Genomic DNA, 13,112 nt, shown 5'->3' with positions numbered 1-13,112 from the left:
TGGCTCCCTGAATGCCACCATTACCATTGGTTGCTTAATTTACCTGAAGCCACTAACTTGCCAAAGGTTTCCTCTCCTTTACGTGGCCAAAAAGCAAAATCTACCCCAGGGAGCTGTCATAGGAAATAAAGGGGAAAAGCCACAGCATACAACTTCACAAAATGCCTGGAATAAATTGCATAATGAATACTATTTTTTCTTCTCTTATTTCAAAAAGTCTGTTGTTCAACTTAAGTGTCTTTGGGTAAACACCTCTCTCTCTCTCTCTCTCTCTCTCTCTCTCTCTCTCTCTCTCTCTATTTCTCTTTTTCTCTTTCTCCCTCTCTCAACAGGAGAGGATTTTTCCCCTCCTGCCAATATACCTGCTGTCATTTTCTTCTAATAGTTCATCATTTGGTAAGCATTTCTTTCTGTTTAACTTGTATTTACTTAGACACATAGATTTTGCTATAATAAGGGCACAATTGTCCTCAAACTAAAGTACAAGTGACCAAAGTTAAAAAAAAGAAGAAAGAAAAAGAAAAAAATCTTTCCTAGAATCTCAAGATTGATGCAGTGCTCCAGGCTGTTTATCAAAGGTAGAGCTTATGTATGTAAATTCTGAAAGGGTAAAAATACTTCTACAGCAAGATATATAACTTAAGAAAAAATGTAGAGTCTGAATTTTAGAATTTTAGGACTCAAAGTGATCTAAAAGAATATCAAGTCCAATGTCCAGGAAGCTAAAATTTAAAAGCAGTGAGTAAGATTTTTTGTGTGTGGTACTGGGGATGGAACCCAGAGGCATTCTACCTCCACGATACACCTCCAGCCCTATTTTTAATTCTTTATTTTGTAAAAGGGTCTCACTGAGTTGCAAAGGTCCTCACTAAGTAGCTGAGGCTGTCTGCGAACCGCAATCCACCTGTCTCAGCCTCCCAAATGTGTGTGCCACCATACCTGGCTAGAAGTGAGCAATTTTTTAAGAAAACAAAAATCATAAAATGAGCTACAAGAATATAGGAATCCAGAGGAAGTACATACTATCAGTAAGTAACTGACTCTGCTCACTCTGGACAGCCACAAATGAGTATAAAGTTATTTGAGGATGACTAGGCAAAGCACAACATGCATGCACACATGACTCTGATGTGGATACGTACCATTTTGTGAAGAAAACTATATTACAAATGGATCTGTGAATAAAGTTGCTGTTGTTCTCCTCTAGATGGTGACTTCACATCCTCTCTTCATCCTTGGGATCTCATGGCCTGCAACCACAGCTACCCTCTGACCTGGCCCTGATAACTGGCATAGTTGGCAGGATATGTTGAGTGAGTGCACCAGTGTCTCTTTGCAGAAGCAGACCTGGGAGGAACAACTCAGGGTAGAGGAGATGTGGCCCACAGCTTCCGTGTGGTTTTCCAAAGCAGAATATCAGGCTGCATGGACTCCACCAGAGGATCAGGATGGAAGGTTTTAAAGGTGGAGCCATATGTTCCAGTGCTCATCAGCAACTCTGATGGCCAGGTGAAATGGACTCCAAAGGCACAGAGTAAGTCATGACCCTGTCACTGGTGGATGGTACACACTGTGGCAGTCACCAGCAGTCAGCTAGAGACTCAGCCAGGGTACCCAGTTAATAGGGGAACCAGCTGACCTGAGGCTGCATTTGGAATTGACTACTCATTGGTCTCCCTATAATATGAGAGTTTGATGTGCCCTAGTGATTTTGGGAATTGGATGTTTACCTCCTAAGCAATGCAATGTGTATACATTCTCCATAGCTCAGAACAATCTGGGAGTGGATATATTACAGAAATTGATTGTGCAGATAACTATCAGAGAATTCCAGTTACAAGTGTGTGTTGTAAAGACTATTACTAGAGGACATTCTCACATGCTCCTTACAACTCCACCAAGTCACAAAGATTGTGAATGTGCACAAGTTACCAGGGGCCATGAGGAAATTGGACAAATTATGCCCCAAATCAAGAAAAGGCAAGTATAATTCATCAGACTTGTAGCCCATTCAACTCTCCCATGTGGCTAGTGTGAAAACTTGGTAAATCTGGTGCATAACAATGAACTATTGGGAATTAAATAAAGTGACACTACCCTGGCATGCAGCAATACCTAATATTTCAGTTTATGGATCATCTGTTGTTTGAACTGGGACAGTTTCATTATGAGGTAACTAGTTGAAAGTCTTTTTCTCCATTGACATTACTACAGAGAGCCAAGAACCATTTGCTTTTACCTGGGAAGGGCAGCAATGGACCTTTGTAGTATTACCCAAAAGATACTTGCATAGTCCTACCTTGTGTCATGGCCAGGAGGCACAGTATTTGGGCTTATTGGCAGAAGCCTGAGGCTGTACGGTTGTTCCATTATATTGATGACATTATGCTACCTTCTGATGCTCTTACAGAGTTAGAAGCAGCAGCATGCAGTCTCTGAGCCACTCTCCAGGAATGAGGGTGAGCTGTCAACAAGGACAAGGTCCAGGGACCAGGATATTCTGAAAAATTCTTGAGGGTTACTTGGTTGGTTAAAAAGCAGGTGCTACCCAAAGCAATGCTAGACCAGGGACACTTGAACAGACACAGACATATCTTGGTATTTTGGGATTTGGACAAATGTTATGCCCCACTTAGCTATGCTTATGCAACCATTATACCAAATTGTTAATAAGGGGCAATTTGGGATTGGACCCCTGAAATGAAAACTGCACTTCTTACTACCAAGAGGGTGGTGGTACGGAAACAAACTTAGCAAGTAGTAGACCCCACCCTTCCTTTTCTGTTAAAAGTCCAAGTGGATGATGCAGGCTTTTTATGGGGAATACAGCAGAAGCAAGGCACTGGGCATGGCCCAATTAAATTTTGGTCACAGTTATAGGAAGGGGAAGAGGCACACTACTCTCTCATTGAGAAAAAGCAGGCATATATGTTGCCCTCTTATCTTGTGAACCCACTACCAGTACTAGACCAGCTACCCTACTGAGAGTTGACTGAGATCCTTCCCAGACAGAGATAGCCCAAATGTTCACTCATATCATAAGCAACCATCCACGTGGACAACTATGGTCTTACAGCCTACCATAAAAAAGTTTTGGTATGAGATTGGTGCCAGATGCTCCAGTCAATGGGCCAAGCTCCTGGTGGTTTGGTTAGTTCTTATAAAGAAGACTGGGGCCCTTGCATGTCTGTGACAGATAGCTGGGCCATCTACAGGGCTAACATTGTGGCTTCCCTAATGGACAGCACACGAATGATTGGGCACTCCTCATTATGAGGCAAGGATACATTGGAGAACCTATGGAAACGGGGCCTCTGGGAAGGAGCTACTATACATCATGATACAGAGCATAGGCCTTAGAAGGCCCCCAGTAATAATGCTGCTGACACTTTAGTGAAAATTTTGGCTCTCTGAATGCCCATAGAGCCCTTGTCAGTAGCAGCATGGTTACGTAGAAAGTTAGGACATGTAGATGCCCATACCATGGAGCTTGTAACCCAGCAGTGGAGATTGCCTCTGATCCACAGTCAAGCACAAGATGTAGGGCAGTGTCTGTGGTGTGCAGAACACCACCCATAGAAATATAGAGTTCCTACAATTCTGGGACAGGTTCTTCAAGGTACTCAACCTTTTCAAAAATGGCAGGTTTACTCTATTAGCCCACTGCTGATGGATCAGAGGCTCTGGTATGTTTTGATGGCCGTGGTTATGGCCACAGGTTTTGGTTTTGTTTACCCTGTAATGCAGGCTGACCAGTGACATACTGTGTCTGCCCTTGAACAGTCACCAGTAGTGACTGTGATGGTTGGCCCTTGGTAAGTGGCGAGGGACAGAGGTACTCACTCTACAGACCAACAGGTACAGACCTGGGCTAAGGACAATGATAAACAGTGGTAGTTGCATGCTCCCCATTGTCCCCCAAAAGCCAGGATGATTGAACACTTTAATAAAGTCCTGAAAGAGAAGCTAAAGGCCTTGGCCCCACACTGAAAGAAGTGTTGGGCATAGGTGCCATGGTAGTACAGCTTTTAAGTAAGCAACTATACCACACTGGGCAGGCCCCCTTAGATAAGATAATAACAGAAATTCTCACACTTTGAAGGTGACAGGGAGCTCAAAAAACTTCCAGGTATAATCAGAGGAGAGAAAAAAGTGCTCTTACTCCCTAAACATAGACTCTTGGCCACTAGGTGCCAAGATGTCTACGAGTAGCCTTGGCATGTGCAGAAGCTGTAGTTGCACTCCTGGAGCCATGAGACCTGGAGCAGAAGGCTCAGTTGCAACTGGACCCTTGAATAGTCCCCTGGCCCTTCCCAGTATAGGTCACACTTCCCCCATGGGCAGAAGGCATGATTTTGAAAAGCTCACAGATCCTAAAACTATGGCCTATTCCCTGTATTCTGTGGCAAATGTTTGCAAGATAAGCATGTTGCTTGTATCCTTCTGAAAGGGAAGGACTTACTTATAATGGTCTCTCTTTCTGCCTTGACTTTCCATCCAGGTTAATGGAAGAGAATAGCCCTTTTTCCTGGGCACAAAACTATGCAAGACTGTACAACACCTCCCACTGTTAGGTTTTCACCAATGGAGACCTCTGAAGGTCTCCCATGGTTAATTGCCTCCACTACTGCACATAACTGGACTACCTTATGAACCTGAAACCACAGCAGCCTAGAATGGGATGAATGGCATCACACAGTAGAGGCCTTGTTGCATCGAGACCATAGTGCTATACAAAACAAGTGGGGCTGTTTAATTAAAGAACATGTAGAACTTGTAAACATAATACCTTTTTATGCATAGAACTGGTAAGTCAGCCTGTGATCAGTTGAATTGTTGAATGGTTGCCCCAATAACTGTTAGCTTTGTCTATTCTAGAGGGTGGTACAATAGATGAAGAGCTACAGTTGGAACTCTTAGCCGTACATGTTGTAGAAGCTTTAAGTACATCCTATCAGACTCTTTCCCTTTTAATGGACAAAACCACATGGATGCAGAAGATGGTTTTGCAGAAAAGAATGGCATTAGATATGCTCACTGCTGCATATGTGTGAGGAAAAATGTGTGCTCTTCTCTATGTAGAATGCTGTGTACACATTCCAGACCATCATTAGCTGGTAAAACAAGTCTTAGTGGAGATGGATGCAGAGGTACAAGTTCTTCAGGCCGTACAGAAGAACCCACTTACAATCTGGTGGGACTCACTGGGCTCCTAATGGTGATAGGTACTGACTATCTTCACTTGTGTGGCTGGAATAATAATAGTTATACCCTCCATTACTCTTGTGGCCTTTGGGTCACAAGTCACACATGGCCACACTATAGAGGTTGGAGTGTGGGGCCCAAAGAAAGAACAGGTTGGTGGTAAGGACCTCACTCACTCCACTCAGCCACAGTTGTTTACATACCCCATACAGCTGCAGGCATGTATAAAGTTGTTTAAGTATGACTAGGCAAAATGCAATGCATATGTGCACATCATGCTGATGTAAACATATCATATAAATGTGTGTAAGTCCATGCTGACAAGGATGTGAATCACTTTGTGCAGAACTCTATATAAGGAACAGTTGGCGAATAAAGTTGCTGTTTGTTCTCCTCCAGATGGCAGCTCCAGGGACTTTCTTCATCCTGGGGATCTCATTGCCTGCAGCCACAGCTGTCTCCTAACTGGGCCCCTGATGAAACAGTTCCTCAAGGCCTCCTATACTCATTCAAGAGATCTGCTGCTGGCCCAAGATTAGGCTATTAAAATCTCAAATAGTGTAATCTTGGGAAAATGAGACAGGAGGATTGCAAGCTCACAGTTAATCTCAGCAACTTAGCAAGGCCTTCAGCAACTTGGCTGGGGTATAGCTCAGAGGCCCCTTTATAAAGTCTTAATAGAACTAGCCCTTTCATCATATCCATAACTTCAACTGGTTAGATGAGGTGAACCCACATTGTGGAGCTCAATCTGTTTTACTAGTTCATAAATTCATATTGTAATTTCAACCAGAAACGCCCTTGCAAAAATACTCAAAGTAAGATCTGACCAAATGTCCATGTAGCCCATGTGGCCAGATCAAGTCGACCCATAAAATTCACCACCACACTGATCAAGACGGCTGCTGGAGCTCCATTCATCAGAACCAAATACCATATTTCAAGGATGAGGAATATTTTGTTTTAAAGAGGCACATTTATCAATGAGTTAACATGCTTTCAAAGTTTTATTTTACATTTCATGCAACTTTGTTTGTGTGGCATTGACAAGGACTTAATTTCATGGCCATGAAGATAAAAAATAAAAGTTTTGGGGAAATACTTTTTAACAAAAATCATTTTCACTCAAATAAAACTTGGATTATGTTACTAATGAAAAGGATCAACTATGTACTTAGGAGCTTCCAGTAATCTATTCCATAGAAAAGTGCCAAAATTGTGTAAAACCCCAAAATTTTCCTTAGGGCTCCAGACTAGACTAACATATATAAAGCCATTTAAAAATAGTTAAATGTTAAGTTAGTGTAAAGAACATTTTACAGAGAACATTCCATTTGACATGAATCAGAGTTCAATGGGAATACAATAATGAAAGGTGCCTTAAAATTTCATTATGGTTTGCGTCTTTACGGGTACAGAGTTTTCATGCATTTCTCAATTAAAATGTTTAAAGTTGAGAAGCTGCTTTAGTGTAGGGTGAGTCACAAATAGTTTGGGATAAAAAGATGCCCAGGACATCACAGATTTCTCAAGCACTATGACAATGTGTACCCCAAGGTGTGACTTTGACTCTATTCACACCATACATGCAGCCAAGCAAAAAGAATCCCAAAGTGTCCTCCAAATTGGAACCTCCAGGAGTGATAAGCATCACATTTGTCTCATTTCCTTCTTTCTTTTGATGGCCTTTCTTATTAATAAGCATTTTTCAATTCTTAACCATGTGACAGGACTTGTTTCTCTGATCACTTATTATTACCCTCTCAGGGGTGACATGCTCAACAAACAGCTCAGTTTTTGATCCTAAAAAACTTGTGAAAATGAAACAACACCAGATTTTCTCACTGACACCATCCTGCTTCTAGTGTCAGATCTGAAATGTCTGTGCATGATAAATTTGGTGTTAAAAAAAAAACTTAGCTGATGTTCAAACTGTCAGAAATGCTGTGGAGGGTCCTGACTCATAAGATGTGGCCTCTTGTTTTGACAATTTTGATTGTTGCTCTCTCCCACCCCCAAAACCTGCAAGGCTTTAAAAACATAGATAATGTCAAAGTAAAAGATTGTTCATCTTTTTGGAGCAACAATTCCCACCCTTTGGAACACTTTTCTTTTGCTTTATTTTATGACATACCTTAGTTTCACCTTTTGAAGACATTGTATAGCAGGAATTTATTGTTTCAATTTCAATTAATTTTATTTTGATAATCTCTTGACACACCATCCTGGTTGAAGATACTCTGGGGTTCAGCAAGACCAAGATTGTGAATTATTGTTCTCTAGGTTTAAAGAAAATTGAGTCACCACTTTATGAAAAGGCCCAGATAGAAAAGTATAGAAGGAAGAACTCTGAGATTTCAAATTCTCCTAAAGGACTTCAAATTGGTTATTAACTGCCTTCCTAAGAGGAGAATTTGGAAAAGAAAATTGTAACTGATGGATGAGGATTTAATGTCCTAGAAAAACTATGGAGAAGAAGTCCAGTTTATTTTAAGGGAATTTTATTTTTATTTCTATAGTAAAAATAAAAAAGGAAGAAAGGAACATCTTCTAATTTAAATTTTTTTTAATTTTCAAATGGCAGGAAGATATTTGAACTTTTAACATCGAGGCTGAGTGATGTAGTAAAGTGGCTTACTTCCACTTAGGACACCTTAGTTAAGCAGAATATGTTAGGAGACTTATGGGAAAAGTCACCATCCTGACAGTTTGAACCAGAGGAGGGGGAAGAGAGAGAGAGGGAAAGGGAGAGGGAGAGGGAGAGGGAGAGGGAGAGGGAGAGGGAGAGGGAGAGAAAGAAAGAGAGAGAGAGGAGAGGAGAGAAGAGAAGAGAGGAGAGAGAGGAGAGGAGAGAGGGGAGAGAAGAGAGGAGAGAGGGGAGAGAAGAGAGGAGAGAAGAAGAGAGAATTGAATGATAATAATCTTGCATGAAGACAGGTGGTCCTCCACTACCAAACACTTCTCTCAAATACAACTAAGGAGCAAATGAGAGGATGGGGGAACCTGGACTACATTAGTTTTATTCTGCCTATACATGAAGAAAATATATAATGTTAGGGATGATTTTCTATTAACTTGTATAGAGATGATATATTCATATGAGAGGGACATAGATGCAGACAAGAAAAGAAAGGAGACCATCTGAGAGCACATATGACAAAGTGCACCATAGTTCCAGCTCCTAAGGATATCTGGTTAATATTTATGCACAGGAACCAGGAACACAAGCTTAGCAAACTGCTCTGTAAATATCACTGACTTCCAACCACAACAAAGCAAAAGAGTTAGGAAGATCATTTTTCTCTAGTTTGGGACCATGCAGAGTCAAGACAATTCAGAGCAGTTGGGTTGTCTGATTTAATGTGTGCATTCATTCCACTAGTAAGTGTTTACTGAATGTCAGACTTTGTGAGAGACAACAGGGAAATGCAAAATTGAATCATGGAGTATCACAATTTATAAATGGACACATTTTTTTTTATAACCAGAATAACAAAACAAGTTTGATGATAGGGATGTGTATGGTTTGCTATGGTTGTATAAAAAATATGCATGGCCTAGCTGGCAGGTATGAAAAGCCTTCCTGAAAGTCTGTACTCACAAAGAATCTTAAAATAAGTAAAATTATTTATTGACATATCTAATAAAATAAGGAGCAATATTATCACAGGAAGAGAAAAAAGTATATAGTGATAAGCTGGATAATTGGTTATTAGGACAACAAAAGGGTTAAATCATGAAACTCTCCCAGTGACTGACTTACGCTCTGCTCTGACTTTATAAGCCAGGGTGAGGTCAGGAAGTATGTGGTAACAGTGGGTGTCCTGGAGGACAGCTTGCAACTGAGCCAAGAAGAAATCATCCAATCTCTTTTTCTCTATTTGAAGAGTCAATGCGGGAAGTGAAACAAGTTTCTGAGTTTCATCTCAAACTTTATATATTTTAATCCTACTTCTGAAACACTTTCACTTAAAATCTAATCATCTCTGTTTTTTTTTGTTTGTTTTTTGTTTTGTTTTTTGTTTTGTTTTTGTTTTTTGGTTGACAGAATACTGGTGGCCTGGTGGCATTCTAAATCTAGTTATCTCTATACATTTACTAAAAATCCATCTGGATAAATAGAAGAAGCAAATAAAAGCACTCATGAGCTATGCTTTCTGCATATCTAAGGATCAGAAAATATAATACTGGCCGTAAAAAATATTGGCAAGTTGAGAATTTTTTTAAATTCTAATTCAGGGGAAAAGACAAAGATACAAAAGAAACCAATGCAGAAAAAGAAAGAGAGGGAAGGAGGAAGTGATGGAGGAGGGAGAGAGAGAGAGAGAAAGAAAGAGAGAGAGAGAGAGAGAATGAGAATGAATCAAAAGACAATAAAATGTGAAATCTCCAACATTAATTAAAAATTAGTGAGAAAAAAATTTAACATTTGGTGAATCTAAGTACTAGACACAGAAACTAAAAGGAGGAAATTTGAATTTAAGTAGAATACAAAGCAGTAGTCTTAAAAAGCAACATTTTCACATAGGAATGGGACAACTTGAGAAGATGTGTTCCCTGAGAACTAGGAAAAAAGGAAGTAAGAGTCAAAAATTTAAACTCCTGCCATGTGTATGTGTGTGGGGGGTGGATGGGAGCAGGATATCACAAAACACAATATAAATAAATTTTAAAACAGAAAAATATCAAAACTGACAAGAGGAACCAGGCTTAACACAACTGAGAAATAATTTTGAGCTAAATAACCTACCAACCCTCTCAAAACATTCACTTTTATGTGCATATAACTGTGGTTGCTGATCCACGAATTAGATATTCAAAATATACATCATCAACAACAAAAGTAGATGGCATCCATGCAAAATTAGACTACAAAGAAACAAAAGTCAAAACATATCAGCTATTTAAGTGTTCCCCAAAATGTCAATCATTAGATCATTTTTTAAAATGCAATATAATATTTTATTTTATTGGCATTCAAAATAAGATTTATTTTTTAATTTTTATACATATTTTTATTGAAAATAAATGGTATACATTTAAACTGTACTTGGTGCCCTCCCCTGCCACTGCCCTGTTTTCCTCGGTGTCTGCGCGCATGACCCTGTGCGCATGACGTGGCACATGCTTAAAGAAAGCAAGCCCCGAGGGGACGTGGCCCCTGGTCAGACTACTCCTTGCTCTTAGATGTTCTTTTATAAGCTATTGTTCTTTTGGTAATGATTTTATTATTTTTCATACTTATTGGTCCAGTGATGTAAGACAAGTTCCAGAATCAGAACTTTGGGATAAATTTTCTGGTAAAATATGTCTGAGCCCTCAGACTTTCCCTGCCTTGCTCCAAGCTATAATAAAATTGGCTAAAGAAGACAGAGGAAAAAATGTGTCAGTAACATGCTGGTATAGTCAGAGCTTAGGTGCTATGAAAGCATTTAGGCAGGGTCAGGGGGTTAAGACCCACCTGCAAGGTCAGAGGGCTGATCTTAATCACAAAAGGCCTGTGACATCACAGGCCTTACTTTTTTCTTGTTTATGGTTGGTGATTTACATGTCCTTCACTCTATACTTCACTATTGTTCTTTGGTATTTACATCTTTTCTACTAAGAAGCTCAGTGGGGAAGGAAACAACAAAATTCTTGGGTTTTGGAAATAAACCTGTCAGTTGCACGAGAGGCAAGTGTCTGTGTCAGTCATTTCAGATTTCTCTCTCCCAAGCCCCGGGGTCAAATCCCCACATTTAGCATAGTGAACAGGGACTTGAAGGAGTTTTATTTGATAAGGGGGAGAAATTGCTGCAGATAAGCCTCTGCAGAACTACAACCAAAGTCTTTGCCCATCTTTCGAGAAATCAGTCCTAACGGATCTCAGTACTCTGGCAGAGCCCCTAAGTGTTCTGACCAAGCCAGTCCGTCGCACCCCCCACCCCCGTTTTCCCTCTCCCCTCCCAACAATGAATGTCCAGGGTAACCATGCTATATTCATACTTTTACACATATTCGGATAAATACTTTAAAATAATTTGCAGATGTAAAAAATATTTCAAATCAGACATTAAAAACTAATGATAAGCTGGATGTGGTGATGCACGCTTGTAATCTCAGTACGTGAGGCCCTCCACAACGTAGACCCTTTTCAGAATAAAAAATAAAAAATAGGACTGGGGTTGTAACTTGGAAATAAAATGCCCCTGGGTTCTATTCCCTTCTAAAAAAAATCTAATGATAAATATGAACAAAATCCAGGAAGATATAAAGTAAAATTCAAACAAAAAATTGTATAAAAAAGAAAATCCCTAGAAGTGAAAAAATCAAATTGATACACTGAACTGAAATTGTAATAAGGACCAATTGGTAGTCAAGAGAATGGAAGCAGGGCAGAGAATGAAAATCAAGGAAGAGATAAAGAGCATGAGAGAATAAATTTGGTATAGGCAAAGAAGAGCTAACTTTCAAATAACTGCAGTCTCTAAAGAAGAAAGTTAAAACAATGTAAAAGAATAATCTTTTATACCATTATCCAAAAAAATTTCTGGAAATAAAGGAAGACATATTTCTGTATATTGGAAAGACCAATTTTTATTGTTTGGGTTTGGAGCTCCTCAATCAATACAGCAGGGTTCAGAGATGGGGCATGGATAGAGGAATAGAGACACGGGGGTAGGGAATGGCCTTGAGAATTCTATTCCTGGACACTTTCTGTGTCTCTCTGTTCTCCCAGTCACCATGAGCTAGTGGCATTCCTCTGCCATGCCTTATAGCCATTAATTCTGCAGTAGAGTTGGCAAGCTACAGACTAAACTTCTGGAACCATGAGCCAAATAAATTTTTCCTTTTCTAAATTGTACTTATTGGGTATGTTAGTCATAAAGATGAGAAAGGTGACTAAAATGTCCATTAAATACTCTGTAAAGTAAAATTCTGATATAAATTAATTACCTCTAAAGACACATCCTAATAAAATCATTGTACTTCAAAAGCAAAGTTCTTGTGAGTCTTTCAGAACAAAATTAACAACAAAACCTACATCATTTACAAAAGACAATCTAATAAGCATACAGTTTTCCTCTAGTAACATTCAAAGTTAGATGATAGTGGGAAAAATAGCTCAAGTATTTCATATCCAGCTAAGCTGTCCTGCCAATATCCAGATTATTGCAAACACATTTATAGATGTGCAAAACCTAAGTCATAATATACATATACTCTTTATGATGAATCTGTCAGGAAACAAATTCATCTAGCCAAATAATTAAAGAAGCTTTTGTAAAGGCAGTAAAATGAGAAGGAGTAGGGCTCAGAGCATATTGTTTAGAGCTCAGAAACAAATAGCTGAAAACTGAAAAAGAATAAAGGGAATGAAGAAAATTTCTAACATGCTTATGTTTAGGTAGTGACAAGACCACAAATATAAGTCATTCTAAGTACTAAAAGATATAACAACAGATAAAACAGACATGTAAACATGATCTGGTAGAAGTTGTGATATAAAATCTTCTTTCATCAACTAATGGGACAGTATAGAAATCCAGTCCTTTGGGTTGCTGATCCCAACTCAGGATAACTCTGAAGGGCCATCTTAGCTTCAGTACTGTCTATGGAGTTGCCTGGGACATTCACTGAATTTTCATTACAGAACAATTTTCTCTTTTGCCCAATCCTGCTCCCTTCACCTCCCTTCCATAGATTTCAATGAAAGATTTTATCTTATTCAGCTTTTTGTTGCTATAATTAAAGTATCTGACAAGAACAACCTAGAGGATAAGATTTTTCTCATGGTTTCAGTCCATGATCAGCTGTCTCTGAAACAGAAACATCATGGTGGAAAGGCTTGGTGGAAAAAAAAAAAAAAAACTACTCAGCTCACCTCACCTGGGAATCAGGAGGTGGGTGCGGGGAAGGGTCTGGGA

The sequence above is a fragment of the Muscardinus avellanarius genome (assembly GCF_963383645.1).
Source record: "Muscardinus avellanarius genome assembly, chromosome: 4".
In the NCBI taxonomy this organism is placed as follows: Eukaryota; Metazoa; Chordata; class Mammalia; order Rodentia; family Gliridae; genus Muscardinus; species Muscardinus avellanarius.
Note: the sequence above shows the minus strand (reverse complement) of the source record.